The 18,586-nt window shown below is 37.0% G+C and overlaps 1 long non-coding RNA gene across 1 annotated transcript; it reads right to left on the bottom strand.

Moving 5' to 3' along the window:
- Nucleotides 1-4,922: 4,922 nt before the first annotated feature.
- LOC145794871 (uncharacterized) lies at nt 4,923-5,927 on the bottom strand. Its single transcript, XR_014334831.1, has 3 exons — nt 5,295-5,927; nt 5,123-5,185; nt 4,923-4,996 (listed from the first exon to the last, which is right to left on the bottom strand). It is a non-coding gene; the product is annotated as an uncharacterized LOC145794871 (long non-coding RNA).
- Nucleotides 5,928-18,586: the final 12,659 nt, after the last annotated feature.

Genomic DNA, 18,586 nt, shown 5'->3' with positions numbered 1-18,586 from the left:
GTAATTATTAGGCCACAATACTTTGTCTTTAAAGTAAATATAATAAAATCATTTGATTATTTGTCAGAACACCACATTATTCCTAGCTTTCCATAACCTCCACAAAGCAACCACAAAAACAGTACCCCAAGGGACATTAGAGAACTCTTTGCTCTTGCTCTTTAAGTTGTGCTGGAGCCATATATCTAAGGGCATGTTTGCATTGGATACTCTCTAGCTATGATTACTAAGAATTTCCCAAACCTCCACAGCTTTTTGACACTCTCTCAAAAGATGGTTCAGGTCCTCATCTGGCATCTGGGGCAAAGTGTCTATTAGAGAGACCTCTGATCCTCCTTTGATGATTGGTAAGCACTCTATTGAGCATTAACAGCCAAATAAACCCTTTCAGTTTTTGACAGATTTTCAATTTCCAGATCCAGCTCCAGTTGTTCAAACCATTAGTAGATGCTTAATTGGCAATCAAAGTATAGGTAGCCCCAACTGAAAACTCACCACTAGAGGAGCCAATCCAATGGGGGTTTTCTGCTAGTTCAACAAATTGTGGGAGATGGACTAGTTGTATTTGTTGTAGCACATAGTGTGGTAAAATATTTTCAATCTCAGCTAGACACCATCCTCCTTCCTCATTAATCATATCAGCTACCTTAACATCCTCATTGGTGTGTGGTCCCGGAAAACAAGAAGCTAGTGGCCCATCCCCACATCACCAATCTTTCTAAAATGAAATGTTCTTCCCATTCCCAACTGTCCATTTTGTGCCCTTTTCCAGAATGTCTCTAGACTTCATAGTTGCGAAGCATTCTTATTATCGGGCCAGTTAGCAAAAGTGTTCTTGTGGAGGTATTTGCCTCTAAGAATTTTGGACCAAGCAACTTCTTGTTTTGAGTTGATCTTCCATCCTAATTTGGTCAAAAGGGCTATGTTCTGGTCTTTAGCCCTCCAAAGCCCCAGACCTCCTTTTTGCTTTTTCTTGCAAACTTGTTTCCAATTAACCATGTGAACTTTCTTCCTTCCTTCTTGATCAACCCATAGGAAGTTTCTATTAAGCTTGCCAATTTGTTTGCAGATGCTTTGAGGGAGTTTAGAGGTTTGCATAATTTAGGAAAGTATGGAGGATGACACAGATTGGATCACTGTTGCTTTACCAGCTAAGGATAGAGCCTTAGCCTTCTATGAGGACAGCTTTGTCTGAATTTTCTCAATAACTCCATTGTAGATGTTTCTGCTAACTTGACTGTGGATGAGAGGAACGCTAAGATATCTGCCAAGGTCTTGAGTCAGGCTTATCCCACAAAATAGACTAAGCTCCTTGTCTAAATTCCTATGAATATTAGGGGAAATGAACATCTTAGATTTTTGCAGGTTGATTCTCTGCCCTAAGATGCAGCAAAACTCATTCATGGTTTCCGTGATTGAATCGTAGTTAGTTTGGTAAGTTTTCGCAAAGAGAAGGAGGTCATCTGCGAAGAACAAATGTGAGACTAGTGGGCTGTTATTTGAAGTTTTAAGACCTTTCCATTTCTTGTCTCCACCTGCACTTTGATAATATTAGACAATCACTCCATGCATCACACAAACAAATATGGTGAAAGCGGGTCTCCTTGCCTCAAACCTCTTCCTGGACTGAAATTATTCATGGTTTCTTCATTCCATAAAATAGAGAAGTTAACAGAAGAGACACATGACATTATAAGATCTATCCAATGCTAGATATATGATTGCTCAAATTCGAAGTGTGAAAGCTCTTAGTTTTAGCTCCGAAAGTCCGATGTGTACCCATATGTACGTTTAAGCAAGACAAACAAGGATTTGGCTAATTGTACATAGGATGACAACGGGTCATGTATGTGGTCTCTCGCTTCCGCCTATATCTATTGAGGGCAGGGGTGGGGTAGAAGCGAGGAAAATTTCACAAGGGACAAGAAGGGAAAAAATCATCATCTCTAATTGTAAGCCCGTGAAGTCATCATGTGTCTTACTTTGAATATCTAATTTTTCATTTTGTTAATTTTTGTGTATAAATTACTTATTAAAAAAAGAGTAATAATTCATCCTCCTTTTCCCCCACCCCTTTGACCCCCTCTCTCTCTCATTGGTTACTTTTTCTTTTTCTTTTTCTTTTTTTTCCTACTCCCCCAATCACCACCCGCCACGTGGCAAAGGGGGTGAGGGGGTGACCCCCAAAAGGGGGTCCCAAGCATTATTCTTAAAAAAATTAAATTTAATAATCATAATAGTTTTTACCTTTGCCTTTAAAAAAATTAGATGACAATTATGTTGTCATCTAATTATTAGGCCATATTACTTTGTCTTTTAAGTAAATATAATAAAATCACTTGATTATAATTATCAAATTAATTTATTTTTGGGCAAATTACAGTAACAGTCCCTATAGTTTGGGACTTGTGTCACTTTGATCCCTGACTTTTCAATTGTGACACATTTGATCATGAATTTTATATCTTGTTTTAAATAAGGACAATTGAAGATACCATTGCTTAATTTCAATGGCAAAATTGCCAATTTGATAAAATATAAACTAATTTGACAAAAATAAATGTCAAAACAATATTTTTGAATTTTAAAAATTATTTCTATACACCAAAGATAAAATTATGTAAAATTGATAAATCTTTTAGGCATTTATTTATTTAATTACAAAATTAATTTTTATTATGTGTTTAGATGATTTAATTTTTATTATGTGTTTAGATGATAATCATGTATTAAGTGGTTGTTAGGATTTTAATGTGCAATTAGTATATTTAATATATAAAATGTTTTTAGTTTTGAATTTTTTGATTTAATGGATTGGTTTAATAATGATATCAAAATTGTCGTTATATTTGACTTTTAAAAAAATAAAAACTAATTTAATGAAAATAAAAACAACTACTCATTGCATGATCATCATCCAAACATATAATAAAAATTAATGTAGTAAAATAAATAAATAAATAAATAAATATCTAAAAAATTTATCAATTTTACATAATTTTATCTATAGTGGATAGTAGGGGTGAAAGCAAAAACTAGTAAACCGATTGGACCAATCGAACCAGACTGAACTGGCCGGTTTTGGTCTTTCTTTTTTTTTAGGGTAAATTACATTTACCTCCCCTGAGGTTTCTGACAAATACAGGGACCTCCCCTGTGGTTTGAATAATTACAGTAACACCCCCTACTTTACCTGACATTGTCAAGTTTCCCCCAAAAGTTGATAGCCGTTTAAACCCCTAATAGACCCTGCCTATGTCATCAAATGTAAACAATAAAATGCCCATAATACCCTCAACCCATCTATATATAGCAAATGCTAGAGTCTCTCCAGCTTCACTTTAGTAAATCCAAGTGGAAGAGAAAAATTTAGAGAGGCAACCAAAAATAAAGAACAACAAAAAGAAGAAAGGGCCAAGCACAAACACAGGTATGTTCCCAGTCACAATAACTATTTAAAAAAAAAAATTACATATGAAAATGCATTATAACTATGCCCATTATTGAGAAATGAAGCACAAGCACAACACATATGTTCCCAGTCACATTAACTATTTAAAAAAAAAAAAAAATTGCATCTGAAAATGCATTATAACTATGATCCATTATTGAGAAATGAAGCACAAACACAAGTATGTCCCATGAATATATGTCCTGAAAATGCATTATAACTATGATCCATTATTGAGAAATGAAACACAAACACAGGTATGTTCCATCAATATATGTCCTGAAAATGCATTAAAACTCTCACATTTCATGAATGTAGGTTCACTGGATGGATATATCATCATCAAGTAATGGAGGAGGGGTGATGAAATATAGAAGCAAGATCTGTTACTGTGGGAGCAAAGCAACAATTAAAGTCACTGAATCTGAAAAAAACAGAGGCAAATTGTATTATTTATGCCCAAATGGGAAATACGGATTCTGGGAGTGGTCCAAACCAGTAAACTCATCTATTGGAGGAGAAATGATGATGGAAGACACTCAAACAACTGTTAACAGACACACTTTATCCTATGAAGAAGAAAGTCCTGCAACGAATTTAATGAACCAAATGGGGGCTATGCAAACAAGGATGCAAGTACTTGAAGCAAACATGGGGTTTATAAAGATGATAATGATCATGAATTTTGTGATGTGCTTGATTTCCCTAATGGTTGCTCTAAAAATGTAATGGTAATGATTCACCTACTGTTTTGTAATGGCCCTGTAATACTGTTTTGTAATGGCCCTGTAATGGCCCTTTTGTAATGGCCCTTATGTAAGGTTTTGTAATATTTGGTAATAGACCTTATGTTTGTAATGCAATATGTTTTGTAATGGACCATATATAAATATGATGAAGTTATTTCAGCATTATGTAAATATGCACATCTCATTTGAATAACATAATGACCTGTAAACATAATCTAAACAGCAAGTAAAACCATTCCATAAATATGCACCTGTTTAATTACATCATGATTGTTGTAAAGTACTTCATGGCCACTACATTATGTTTAATTAAACAGGTGCATATTTATGTTTAAACAGGTGTAAATACCTATCAGATATGTTCAGTTACATCATCAGTTATAAAATACTGATAATGTTTAAACATATATGATGTTTACAGATAATGTTTATAAAATACCTATCAGATACATCATCAGTTACATCATCAGTTATAAAATACCTATCTGATGTTTATAAAATACATCATCAGTTACATCATCAGATAATGTTTAAACATATCTGATGTTTATAAAATACTGATAATGTTTAAACATCATCAGTTACATCATCAGTTATAAAATACTTCATGGCCACTACAAAAAAACAAAAATGGCCACATCATCATATTGCTATTCTTAGAATTGCATGTCCACTACAAAAATACAAAAAAGTGGAACATGATCCTCACTAACTATACAGTCAAGCAACATATATTTTATACCTTCAACCTATGTTAATCCTTGTAACCAAAATATCAACAACTTAGCTAAGTCATCTGCAAAAAAAGTCAAACAAACAAACAAACAAATAAATTGATGTTGTCTGACCTGTGTCACAAACAAACAAATATCAACAACTTAGCTAATTTCATTGTAACTTCATAAGTAAGTTCATAACTAACATGATGTTGTGTGACCTGTGTCACACATTCAGCAGGCATTGGGGGGGTCCCTCTTGGAATATCCTAAATTGAAAACCAAAGTAAGGTAATAAATGTGCATATCAATATCATAAATTGATAGAAAACAAATAAAAATCACAAATGAAAAGGCAAAACAAATACAAAAACTTACTTGTGCATGGTTGGCCTTGCCCTTGCCTCTCCCACTTGAACTTCCCTTCCCAGCTGAACTTCCTCTTGTAGTTGTATTTCCCCTCCCAGCTGAACTGTCCCTCCCACTTGAGTTGCCTCTACCACTTGCATTGCCCCTCTTAGCTGAACTACCTCTCCCACTTGAATTGTCTCTACCTCTGCCCCTACTCACAGATCTGCCACTGCCCCTACCAGCAGTTTTGGCACTGCCTCTACCACTGGATGTGCCATCAGTTTTGCCACTGCCTCTACCATTGGATGTGCCACTGCCCCTACCAGCAGCAGATGCTTCACCCCTGACTGGACCTCTTTGGCAAGTTCTCTTGTTGTGTCCAAATTGCATGCACCATTTGCATCTCAAGGTACTAGACCTTTTGGTCTAACTTGTTCCAGCTGGTGGCTCATGAGCAGCCCTCTTTCTTGAAGTCCTTGGCCTTCCTGGCAATCTTTTCAGTGGTGGGGGTTGTAAAGGGTCCCCAGGTATAAGTGTCCACATGCTATGGTGTAAGATGGGATGTATCATTCCACCATTGGCTCTCAAGTAAGTTGCCTTAGAATAGTAGGGGTGGACAAAATCTTCTATGTTTAACCTACTGTGAGAAATTGCAGCCACAGCATGCTTACATGGAAGACCAGATATTTCCCACTGTCTACATACACAAGTCATTGCCCCAATATGGACAATGTGATTAACCCCCTCATTATCCTTCACCTCATACTCATTGCCTCCTGCATACTCCACTGTGCAAGTCCTTGACCATTTCTGTGTGACCTCAAGCTGTTTCTTCACATTCAATGTGACATTAGATTTCCATTGCATTGCCTTTTGGTACCTCATCTGAAACTTACCCATCAACTTGCACCTTATGCCCTCTAACATAGTTAAAATTAGCTGAGTTCTCAAATTTCCTAACCAATTGTTGAAGGACTCTGTCATGTTATTTGTGATGTGATCACTTCTAATCCTACCATCAAATGCATGCCTAGACCTTCCTTCAACTGGAACCTTCTGCAACCAAATGCAAGCATCATTGTTCAGGTCCTTAATGGCTTGCATAGCCTTATCATACTCCATCTGATTGTAAGCCCTTGCTGCTCTCCAAAATTGCTTCCTCAAAATTAAACCCAGAAATTTGGCTCTGAAATTGTTATATAGGTGCATGCAACATCTTCTATGAGTTGCCTCCGGTATAATGTCACTCACAATCTTATCAAGGCCCTGCATATAAAAACAATGAAACATTACTAAGCATTACAAGTTTAAAATTAGAGAATCATTTGTAATTATGTAAGTAAAGTAGTTGTTGAATATGTCAGTAAAGTACCTTTTGTTGATCAGACATGATGGTCCATGGTCTAGAAGGTAGTGCATCTTCTATGATTGTTCTCAAGTTATGCAAGAAAAAAGACCAACTGTCCTTGCATTCACCCTCTACTATTGCCAATGCCAATGGAAACAAGCCATTATTTCCATCCAAGGCAACTGCTGAAATTAAAACACCACCATAGGGACCCTTTAAGTGACACCCATCTACCCCTATGAATGGCCTACATCCATTAATGAACCCTGCTTTCATTGCATCAAATGATATGAAAATTCTTTGGAACAATGGATATTGAGGAATGGTAGGGTCTGGTTGTTCTCCATCTTCTGAGACTGGGGTAGAGGGTATGTCATAATTTATGACAACCAAGCTGCCAGGGTTTGTTTTGTTGATTTGACTAGCATATGTTGGCAACAACACATATTGGCTCCCATGATCACCCTCCAGCTCCTCCTTGCACCTCCTTTTGGCTCTATACAGTTGCATTCTTGAAGCCTCAATCCCAAACATTTTATTAAGTTTCATTTGCATGGTATCTAAGCCCATGTGTGGATTGTCCTTAAAACTTTCAACCATTTTTTTAGCAATCCAAGCTGATGTAGCTTCAGTGTTTGTGTTCATCCTGCCACATGTGTGAGTAGGTACTAAGGTTTTAATCTTGTAGGTGATCCCATCTGGAAGTGGAGATGCATGAATTCTCCAAGGGCAGCCCTCAGCAGCACAATGGGCTGTTACTCTAGACTTCTCATTTTTGTCTCTTGCCATCTTGAAACCAGTTTGCACTGTATAGTCCCTTAATGTAGCCCTAAAAGTATTCACTTCTGGAAAAATCATCCCTTCTTCCAACACAACTTCTCCATCTTGATTCATATATGGCTCTTTCCCATTGTAGGTACCATCATACTTCATGCCTGGAAACCTCATCTCTTCATCATCTAGACAGTCTGCTTCATCATCATAATCATCATCAGTAGTAGAATATGGCACTTCATCATCACCAGATTGGTAATCACTAAGTTCAGCATCATCACTTGAGCACTCATTATTATCATCACTCAAAATCTCATTGGCATCTGATTGGTTTTCATCCTCAGCAGTTGCATTCCAATCCCTATCCTCATCACTAAACCCATAAACATTGTCCTGATGGTACTCTTCATCTACATCTATAGTATGGTAGTCTTGCTCTACATCTACAGCATCTACTCCATGATTTTCATTTCCAACATTACTTTTATGTCCACCATCACTCATTCCAATAGAATATTCTATGTTTACATACAAGTTAATTGTTTTACTCCTTCCTTGCACATAAAACATGTCTAGCACATCAAGATCATTTTCTACTAATCTCCTTCTGTCAGTACCAGGCATATCACAATGCAATGTGATTGCTATTGCTTCACTACAAGAAATGTGAGACAGGATTGTTGCAGTTAAATCCTTCAAGGCATCAATGTAGCAATACATATTTGGGTCCACATCAAACACTCTTCCCACTTTTCCTTTGTAGTTGATGATTAAATCAAAATAAGGAAATGCAGCCATACTGTAATCATAATGATGTACCAATTATAAAATAAAATAAGCAAGCCCATACAATGACAAATTGACAAGAAAAAGCAGAAAAATGACGTAAAAATTAACTCAGTACTCAACAATTAACTGAAGAGAATATGCAAACATGAAGAAATCCGTAAATTACACTATAATTATACTAATATTAAACAATCATAAGTAAAACCCAACAAATCAGAAATTCATTCTAAACATACATCTCCTGAATAACACCCAGAAAATCATAAATTCATAAATTTTCAACAAATTCCCTGTATTCGAATCAGAAATTTTGCAAATCAAATAAAAGCCCTCAACATTGCAAATCAAATAAAAGCCCTAAACATTGCAAATCAAATAAAAGCCCTATACATACATCTCATAAATAAAATAAAAAAAATCAGAAATTTATATTAAATCCCTACATTACACTATTATTATAGTAATATTCAACAAATTCCTTTTTTCCAGTCAGAAATTTTGCAAATAAAATATAAACTCTAAATATATATTTTCGAAGTAAACCATTTTCACATACATTTCATCAAATCAAACACAGAATACAAACAAATTTATAAGAAAAAAGATGGAAAAAAATATTCGAAAATCATCAACACACATTTTAAAACACTATTCGAAGCTTACAGAGTTCGAAGTCTTACCTGGAAGCCGTAACAGCAACTTCTCACCGATGAAACTCTTTTACATTGTGTACTGGCAACGACGATCGGTTCAAAACCTCAAGCTTTTTCGTCTTCTTCACAATCGACGATCGGTTCACGACGATCGCCTCCCTCTCTCTTTTCTTTCTCTGAACAATTCGATTTGTATTGTAAATGTATTGATTAGGGATTTTGTGAACAAAGGGCTTTTTGGTCTTTTTGCAAGAAAAAGCAAGGGTCACATGGTCATTATCTATTGGATACTAACGTCGTTTGGGCAAAATAGACGGAATGGGGGAAACTTGACAATGTCAGGTAAAGTAGGGGGTGTTACTGTAATTATTCAAACCACAGGGAAGGTCCCTGTATTTGTCAGAAACCTCAGGGGAGGTAAATGTAATTTACCCTTTTTTTTATTATTTTGGTCTGTTCGGTTATGATGAAATAAAAATCTGAAATTCGATTCTATTTTCGATAATCATAAATTGAAAACCGTATACACCGAATCGCACCGAAATATATTCCCTCTCTCTTATTGCTATTATTTATTGTCCATCTATTTTTTATTGTTCTTTCCGTCCGTCCAAGTCCATCTATCTATCTCAACCTCAACAATCAAACACACTTTCACATCACATTATCCAATATTTTACACTGCTCAAAAAAAAAAAAAAAACACTCCCTTTTTATCTAATTATTGCTCAAAAGTGAATCTCATAGATGTTTCTCAAAGAGTGATTGCCACTCACTACAAAAGAAATGCTCTGTCTCTCTCCTCTCTTTCTCTTCTCTCTCTCTCTCTACCTTTTTGTGTGTGTTCACCAATGGAAGGCTGATATTCTTCATCTTCTTCCCACGAAACATTCTATGGGTCTTCCATCTTCATCTTCTTCATGTGAAGGTTGGATCTCTCTCTCTCTCTCTCTCTCTCTCAAAACCCTCTCATCTTCTTCTATCTTCATCTCCATCTTTATCTTCATCTTCTTCATGTGTTCACCAATGGTCTTCCATCTTCAAGCAAAGATTTTGTTGAAAATCAAAGAACTGATGTGTACCGACCGAACCGCACCGCCCCAACGTAAAACCTCTTGGTGCGATTCTTACCAGTAGTTCGATCTATTCGATACAGATCAATGAAAAACTGAAGGGTGCGGTTCGGCGCAAAAATGCCTCAAAACCGAACAGCACTGCACAAATTTCACTCCTAGTGGGTAGAACTAATTTTTTAAAATTCAAAAATACTTTTTGACATTTATTTTTCAAATTAATTTATATTTTATCAAATTAATAATTTTATTCTTGAAATTAAGTAATGGTATCTTCAATTGTCCTTACTTGAAACAAAATTCAAAATTCAAGGTCAAATACGTTGCAATTGAAAAATCATAGATCAAAATGACATAACTCCTAAATTATAGGGACTGTTAGTGTAATCTATTCTTTATTTTTAAATTGATGATTTATACAGAGCAACATAAATGATAAAACATTAAATAATCATAATACGGCCTATTGTGGCCTAATAATAGGACCAACTATGCCATGGCTTTCTTTAGGAGTTGGTTTTTTTTGTGTTTTTTTTTTTAGTTTGACTTATTTTATCTTTTGTTTTAAAAAAAATAAAAATATAATCATTTAGATGAAATGAGACTAAGAATAAAATAAAATAATTTATTCAAAATTTAAAAAAATTATAAAATTTTAAAAATAATTCAAAAAAAATTAGCAAAAGAAGTGAACTTAAACCTCGGCAATGGGCTCGTCCGAAACCAAAAATTTAAGTTGGACTTGGCCGTATGAGCTTAATTTGGGCTTTAATTTGAGCTTTCTTATTAAATTCAGAAAACAATTATGAAAAAAATTAAAACTTATAGCACAAAATCTGGAAGTGCATTACAATAATTAGAGTAGAATATTGAATCAAGAAAAAGAAAAAATAAACTTTAGGGTAAACTACCAATAGGTCATAATAATTGGACTTAATACCCATCAAGTCTTATTGAAAATAAATCTTGATAAAATTGTCGCTAAAAATAATTTTTTTATGACAATTTTTTATATATGTCGCTAAAAATTAACAATTAGTGACTTTTTTTTTGTTATGATTTTTATAAATTGTCGCCAAAACTTACAATTATTGACTTTTTTTATGACAAATTTTTTTCATAGGACCTATTAGATAATAAGTCCACTTATTAGAATCTGCACGTAAGTACCCCTAAACTTTATTTCTTAAAATACATAATTACATTCATTATGATTATGTTATTAAATTCTACGCATCTTTAATTTCATAAAAATATAGTTATTACTGTCACAGTTGGGGTGCTAGTACTGTGCACTCATTTATTTTTATCAATTTTAATTTCATTATTTTACTAAAATTGTATATGTACACAAAAAATAAAAATAAAAGTAAGAGAGAGAGATTATATCTATTATTTAATAGATATATATGAGGTTAGGATGAACTTCTGACATGGGTCTATCGGCCAGCTCATGAGTCAAACCCATATATTTAAGGTCCAGATAAAGTGGGCCAAAAAATTGGGCCTTGGCCAATCAGGAAAACATGACAAATGAAGTGAGCCCATCTTAAGACCATTCTGCAAGCTAAGGAGGAGAGGATGAGGGGCTCCAAGAGGAGTCAGGACAGTCAAGGGGACAGTAAGAAGCAGAGGGGTTCTAACCTTCAGTCGTCCCAGGGAGCTCAACCGAGGTCCACTTTTTCAGTGCCAAGTTCGAGTTCTAGGAGAGGTGTAATGCCCCGCTTTTTATTACTCAAAATTCCATTACCAAACCATTATTATAGATTCAATTTCAGAGATAACATACGGAAACTTTTGATATTTACAAGAACACATAAATAAAAATTCTTTCATCCGAATATAATATGAATGCAACAAGAGTTGTATTTAAATAAATTGCCTGTAGGCTTACATCTTTTAAACTAAGAGGAAAGGTTTAACCCTATTACGCCTACAAATAAAAGGCCTCATGGCCAATAAGTAAAGAAGATCCATGACCTTAAAACACTTCTCGTCGTTCACCTGAAAAAAGGATTAGCAACGTGGGATGAACATAAAGTCCAGTAGGGATCTCAACATGATCCTAGACAATAACAACTTACAGATAGCTATGATCATGAATGTTTAATCTCATACTATAATAATAATGTGACGGTTTATATAGAAATATACGTATATAAGAATTTTTCTCAAAATCATTCATTTCATTCAATTGTGTAAGCAATTCACTTTTCTTTCTTCTTATTACCTTTTTCCAAAATTCATATGACAATAACAAATTCTAAAAAACAATTTCACCAAGCCCATTACGTTTTCTCTCACTTTTTGGACTTGCACTTGATTTGCCTTTTCAAAACATGTTCACAAGTATCCAATATCCTTCATATTATTCACAATCTCAATATAGTATTTACGTTCGTTTCCAACACATTCATATCTATACATGCATACCTTTTGTGTGAGTGATTTTCTGATCACATTGCCCACTTTGTAATCAGCTAGAGAGCACCGGCAGAATAGATGGCTTTAGCTAACCTGTAACAGAAAGAGAAGGCTCCGGCGGTGGTTCTTCCACCCGGGAGCACTCCGACGGTCAAGTCAATATATCTCTCAAAGATAATCAAGTGCTAAACTCACTGCTCAAAGCATAAATTGCGTACCTTAGACCCACGGGGGTACCTCTCTTTTTATAGTTAACTCAATCCTAGTCCCACTAGAAGCCTGAGTTCTAGGGACTCCAATTCTGGACTTACTTTGGACTCTTCAAGAGATAAAGATGAACTCCCTAAGAGCTTTATCCCTATCTTGACTAAGTCTCCTTTTCATTCTTGGACTCTTGTCCCTTATCCGTTTATCTCGGATTTCGATATCTTCAGAGGAAACCTCGGCCCAACTGAGATTACCTCGGCACAATGACCAGGACACGTGGTACCTCGGCTGACACGTCGGCGTCACCTTGTCACGTGTTGGTACTCAGAAAATATATCCCCACAACTGCCCCTTAGGTTCTATTACCTCGGTATTTTGAGGTAATGGAACCTATATCGGTACTTCTTCCTGTACATCGGCACAAGAACTCCTCAGCCGAGATCATTCATTTCAGGCCGACATGTTTTTTTCAGAGAACAAGAATTCTAGTGAACTCTTTCACGTGTGTGAGTTGTCACGCATCATTTACTCATTCGTTTCATTCATGCGTCTCCACCTCATTGGACCGTGCCCATGACGCGCTTGCAAGCCGTCTTGCGTCTGTGGGCGCCGTCTGACGTATGCGTTGTTCCAGGCGCATTTACTGCTCTGTTTTGCCGCCGTTTCAAATTTTTGACAAAACCTTTCCCCCTTTCTTCATTTTTCACTTTTGCATTCGATTTCTCTTCGCTTTTTCTCTCTCTAGCTCCTGAATACGCCATTGTTCCAGTCCTCAAGCTCTGCAACTGCCTTCCTTTCTCCCTTCCTGTGAAGCTTTCGTTGTTTTTCTTACATCTGTAACTGTCGTCTGACTTTGGCAATCTTCATACCGGCTTCACTTTTTTCTGGTAAGCCACTGTTCATTTCGTTTTCAATTATGTTGATTTTCTTCATTACTTGTTGCCATTATTGTTTCAAATCTTGCAAATCACATATCTGAACATATTTATTCAAATGGTTTTGATCTTGCCCATATCTTGAGTACATACTGTTCACCACTTTCTTGCACTCTTGTTCCTGTTCTTGACCCTTTATTTCTCGTATTCTTTATGCTCTTGATAGCCCATCCCTGTTCTTGATTCTAAAGCACGTCTTTGCCTTTCTGTCTTCCAGATCCGTGCCTTCAACCCTTACTTTCATAGATCTAGGTTTGGGATTTGTTGTGCAGAACCCATAATTTAGGAAAAAACTGAAACTAGTACTTTACCTAAATTTTTGCCGAGGTTTTATTAACCCTCTCAAAACATTTTTTCTTTTGAAATCCAACCCCTCTAATTCAGGCCGATATCATGGGTATGTGGAGACATAGGGTAGATACTCCGAAAAACTTGAGTATTTTAGGCAAGAGTTCTCTATCCCTACCGATGTCCATCTGAGGCTGGCTGGAGATAACGACTCCATCATGCCCACAGATGATTCGATGCCCTTTCCCATTGTAGCTTTCACTGAGTGTGGACTCCGGCTCCCACTCAACATCCTTTTTCATGAGATTCTTCACTATTATAAGTTGAACCCTATGCAACTGGCAATCAATTCCTACCGAGTGATCAATGGCATCATAGCCTTAGCTAAACAGGAAAATGCTAGGATCACCCTAGCCGATATCCAGTACTGTTATACCATGTGTGCCCTTAATTTGAAAGAAAAAGGCTACATTTATTACCTTAAGCCGAGGTCTACAGAATTCAAAATCGTAGCCGACCTCCCAGACTCCAACAAGGGGGCCGGAGATGACTATTTCATTACCTCGGGAAATTGGGAGTTTGCTCCAAACGAGGACATCCATCTCTACCCTCTTCCTCGATCAGTTTTAGAGGGCAAGGGTAAGAGCCCAGTATTCAGTTTGCCTGTTTTCTTTCAAAGTCCTAAATACTTTGTCTATTTCTGACGTCTGTTCTTCTTGTAGCTGTTCGTAAGCCACCGAAAATTTTTCGCCAATCCTTTGTTCCTAGCAACGATTTGAAGAAACTTCTGGAATTGCCAGTCCATAAAAGGAAAGCGCCTGTGCTTCTCAATTTTATTCCAACATATAAGTCAACTTTGCCCGACGGTCCCAAAAGGAAGAAGTAAAGCCTTTCTCCACCCTCTGCTACAACTCCATTGATTGCATCCGCATCACGAACAGATCAAGGATCAACATCCGATCCAGCTGATCAGCCATCAACTTCGGCTCCATATCTAGTCCCAATATCAGAATGAAAACGTCGGCGACGACTTGTCCTTACTACCGAGATGGACCGCCCAAAACCAGTTACAAAAGACCTTCTGGCTAGCATTCCGTCATCTGTCGATGATCAACCAGCACAAACCCTTCCTCCACTGAAGCCAAAAAGAATAAAAAAGGCTCAACCAAAGGCTAAGGTAGCTCAGGTTGAGTCTAAAGACACTTTGCCTATCTCAAAGTTGGCTGAGAGTGATAAATCTCAGCCTTCTGCTGGGAAGAGGCGCTCTGAGTCTCAACCACCAGAATCCCAAAAATCAAAAAAGCCTAGGTCTTCTTCTGCAACAACTTCAGGATCAAAAAATCCTGATGCCCCTTAGGCCCCCATAATTACTTTGGAAGACAAGCCTGTCATGGCAAGTGATAGTGCCGATGATATCAATGTCGGCGTTGCACTCAGTACCGCTCTGCTTCTTCCAGGCGATCTGGAGCGAAACGCACAGTACAGTGAGTATGAGAACTACGCTCTAATGCTTCAGCACTCCGTTCAGGTAAATGTCTTCTATTTGGTAATTTTTTTCTTTCCTTCCCTTTATTTCATACTTTGAATATTCTCTAATACCTCTATTTTCTTGCTGGCCATCCAACATGCCCACTCTTTCTCAATGCAGTCTTTTGAGAATCGGGAGAAGTTGGCCGAGATGAAGAAGGAATTCTCTTCTCTTCAAAAGACTAACAAAGGTCTTCAATCAAAGATGAAAAAATTAGAGGACCAAGCCGAGGTTGCAATCAAAGCTCAGAATAATGCCGAAGAGAAGGCTGAGGTTGCTGAGGTTATCAGGAAAGTGGCTGAGTCTCAGAAGAGAGAAGCCGAGGAAAAAATGGTCCAAGCCGAAAAGGAGCTTCAGGAGGCACTGGCCACCAAAGAAGCTGAAATAAAAGAAGCTGATGAAAAGGCGTACACTCAAGGCATGGCCGACGTTACTGAGGCTTATGAACTTCAAGTGAAGCAGGCATGCAACAAGGGTTTCACCCTTGGTTGGATGTCTCTTCTGAAAAAACTCAATGTCCCTGATGATTCGCCTCTGAGGAATGCCGATGATATTCCTCTTCCATTCCCTCCTCCTCCTCCACCAGCTCAGTCCGATGAAGATTCAGAATCTGAAGATGAGGAGAAGGATGATGCCTTGGTGAGAAAAGCAAAGGAGGCTACTACATCCAAGTCCCCTCCTCAAAATGAGCAAGTCCTAGACTTAACTCAAGACGAGGAGGTTGAGGAGGTTCCCAAGGATGTGATTCCTCCAAAGGTATCATTGGATTCACTTCTTGCTGATAAGAGTATTGATGAGACCCTTGCCTAAATTGATGTCGAGATCGCGGCGGAGAAGGCGGTCGAGGTATCTTCTCAGCAGTCCTCTGACGTCCAAACCCAGCCTGCTGCCGATGTTGGGGAATCTTAGTTTTGAAGTCATGTCTTTTCTTTTCTTGTCTTTTGTACTCTTGTACTTCTTTGTTTCTTTAGACGATGTAAGTTTTGCATATGGCCGATGTTCCTTTTTGTGAATGCTAACTCAACTTTCTTTTTCTGAATGCTTGTATCTTTGTCTTCTTCTAACTGCTCTTGCATGATTCTATACTTAGAATATTTGGCATGTCTTATGTACTCTTCCTTCTTTGTGCAATCTTCTCGGGGTGACATACCTCGGTTATGCCACCTGACGATTTACCTCGGCAAGTACTTGTTCTGTAAATTACTTACAAATTTCAATAAGGATTAACATATATTGGTTTAATCTCAACTTTGTAGACTTTTCTTAAGTTATAACAAGTGCCAAACAATGATCTACTTGTAAATTGCTACAAATTTCCATAAGTGTTAAACAATATATATCGGCTTAACTTCAACTTGTAAATTGCTACAAATTTCAACAAGTGTTAAGCATTACTCCGGTTTAACTTCAACTTGTAAATTGCTACAAATTTCAACAAGTGAAGATAAACAATTATCTCGGCTTAACTTCAACTTGTAAATTGCTACAAATTTCAACAAGTGAAGATAAACAATAATCTCGGCTTAACTTCAACTTGTAAATTGCTACAAATTTCAACAAGTGTTAAGCATTACTTCGGTTTAACTTCAACTTGTAAATTGCTACAAATTTCAACAAGTGAAGATAAATAATTATCTCGGCTTAACTTCAACTTGTAAATTGGTACAAATTTCAACAAGCGTTAAGCATTACTTCGGTTTAACTTCAACTTGTAAATTGCTACAAATTTCAACAAGTGAAGATAAACAATAATCTCGGCTTAACTTCAACTTGTAAATTGCTACAAATTTCAACAAGTGTTAAGCATTACTTCGGTTTAACTTCAACTTGTAAATTGTTACAAATTTCAACAAGTGAAGATAAACAATAATCTCGGCTTAACTTCAACTTGTAAATTGCTACAAATTTCAACAAGCGTTAAGCATTACTTCGGTTTAACTTCAACTTGTAAATTGTTACAAATTTCAACAAGTGAAGATAAATAATTATCTTGGCTTAACTTCAACTTGTAAATTGCTACAAATTTCAACAAGCGTTAAGCATTACTTCGGTTTAACTTCAACTTGTAAATTGTTACAAATTTCAACAAGTGAAGATAAACAATAATCTCGGCTTAACTTCAACTTGTAAATTGCTACAAATTTCAACAAGCGTTAAGCATTTTTGTCTTCTCTCTGCCCCCAATGTGAACTTGAGTTCCACTTGGGTTCTCATTATTCAGAAACAACATTATGCATCTTTTATCAATTCACAAGTCTTGGAGAATTCTGCTAAGATTTTATTGATGACGTCGATAAAAAATAACAAGGAACATCTAATGATAGAAAAATTTTAAATTACAAGTGTTCCAGGGTCTTGGCAATGCTTTGCCCTCATTATCTTCAAGCTGGTATGCTCCATTGCCCAATACCGAAGTAATTCTATAGGGTCCTTCCCAGTTTGGGCCAAGCTTGCCCTCTCTGGGATCCTTCTTGTTGCCAACAACTTTTCCTAGAACTAGGTCGCCGACCTGAAAATCCCTTGGATTGACCTTCTTATTGTAAGCTCTAGCAAGCTGCTGCTGGTATGCTGCGAGCTGAATTGCAGCTTTCTCCCTTCTTTCTTCTAAGAGATCCAGATCTCGGGCTAGAAGTATATTATTAGTCCCATTCTCTACTCCCTGGGTCCTGATCCCTGGGATGCCGATCTCCAGTGGAATGACTGCTTCTGTGCCGTAAACCATGGCAAAAGGTGTTTCCCCTGTTGATCTTCTCGGCGTAGTCCGATATGCCCAGAGTACATTGGGCAACTCGTCTACCCACTTTCCTTTTGTTGCCTGCAGCCTCTTCTTTATCCCATCCAAAATTACTTTGTTGGATGCTTCTGCTTGCCCATTGCTTTGGGGAAAACTTGGTGTTGAAAAGTAATTCTTTATCTTGAATTTCGCACAGAAGTTCTTGATGAGTTTGCTGTCAAACTACGTTCCGTTGTCGACAACTATTGCTCTTGGAATGCCAAATCTGGTGATAATGTTTTTCCATATGAAGTTCTTGACGTCCATATCTCGGATTTTTGCAAGAGGTTCTGCTTCTATCCACTTCGTGAAGTAATCTGTTGCTACCAGCAAGTACTTCCTTTGCCCAGTTGCTTGGGGAAATTGTCCAATGAGATCCATGCCCCATTGGGCAAATGGCCATGGACTGGATACAGGGTTCAGGTCAGCAGCTGGCTGGTGTATCAAAGGTGCGAACCTTTGGCATTGTTCACACTTCTTCACGTAGGCTTCTGCATCTTTTTGCATGTAGGACCACCAATACCCCT

The sequence above is a fragment of the Camellia sinensis genome, chromosome 7 (genome assembly GCF_055761805.1).
Source record: "Camellia sinensis isolate YWXY chromosome 7, ASM5576180v1, whole genome shotgun sequence".
In the NCBI taxonomy this organism is placed as follows: Eukaryota; Viridiplantae; Streptophyta; class Magnoliopsida; order Ericales; family Theaceae; genus Camellia; species Camellia sinensis.
This window is presented reverse-complemented; position numbering and strand designations above follow the sequence as displayed.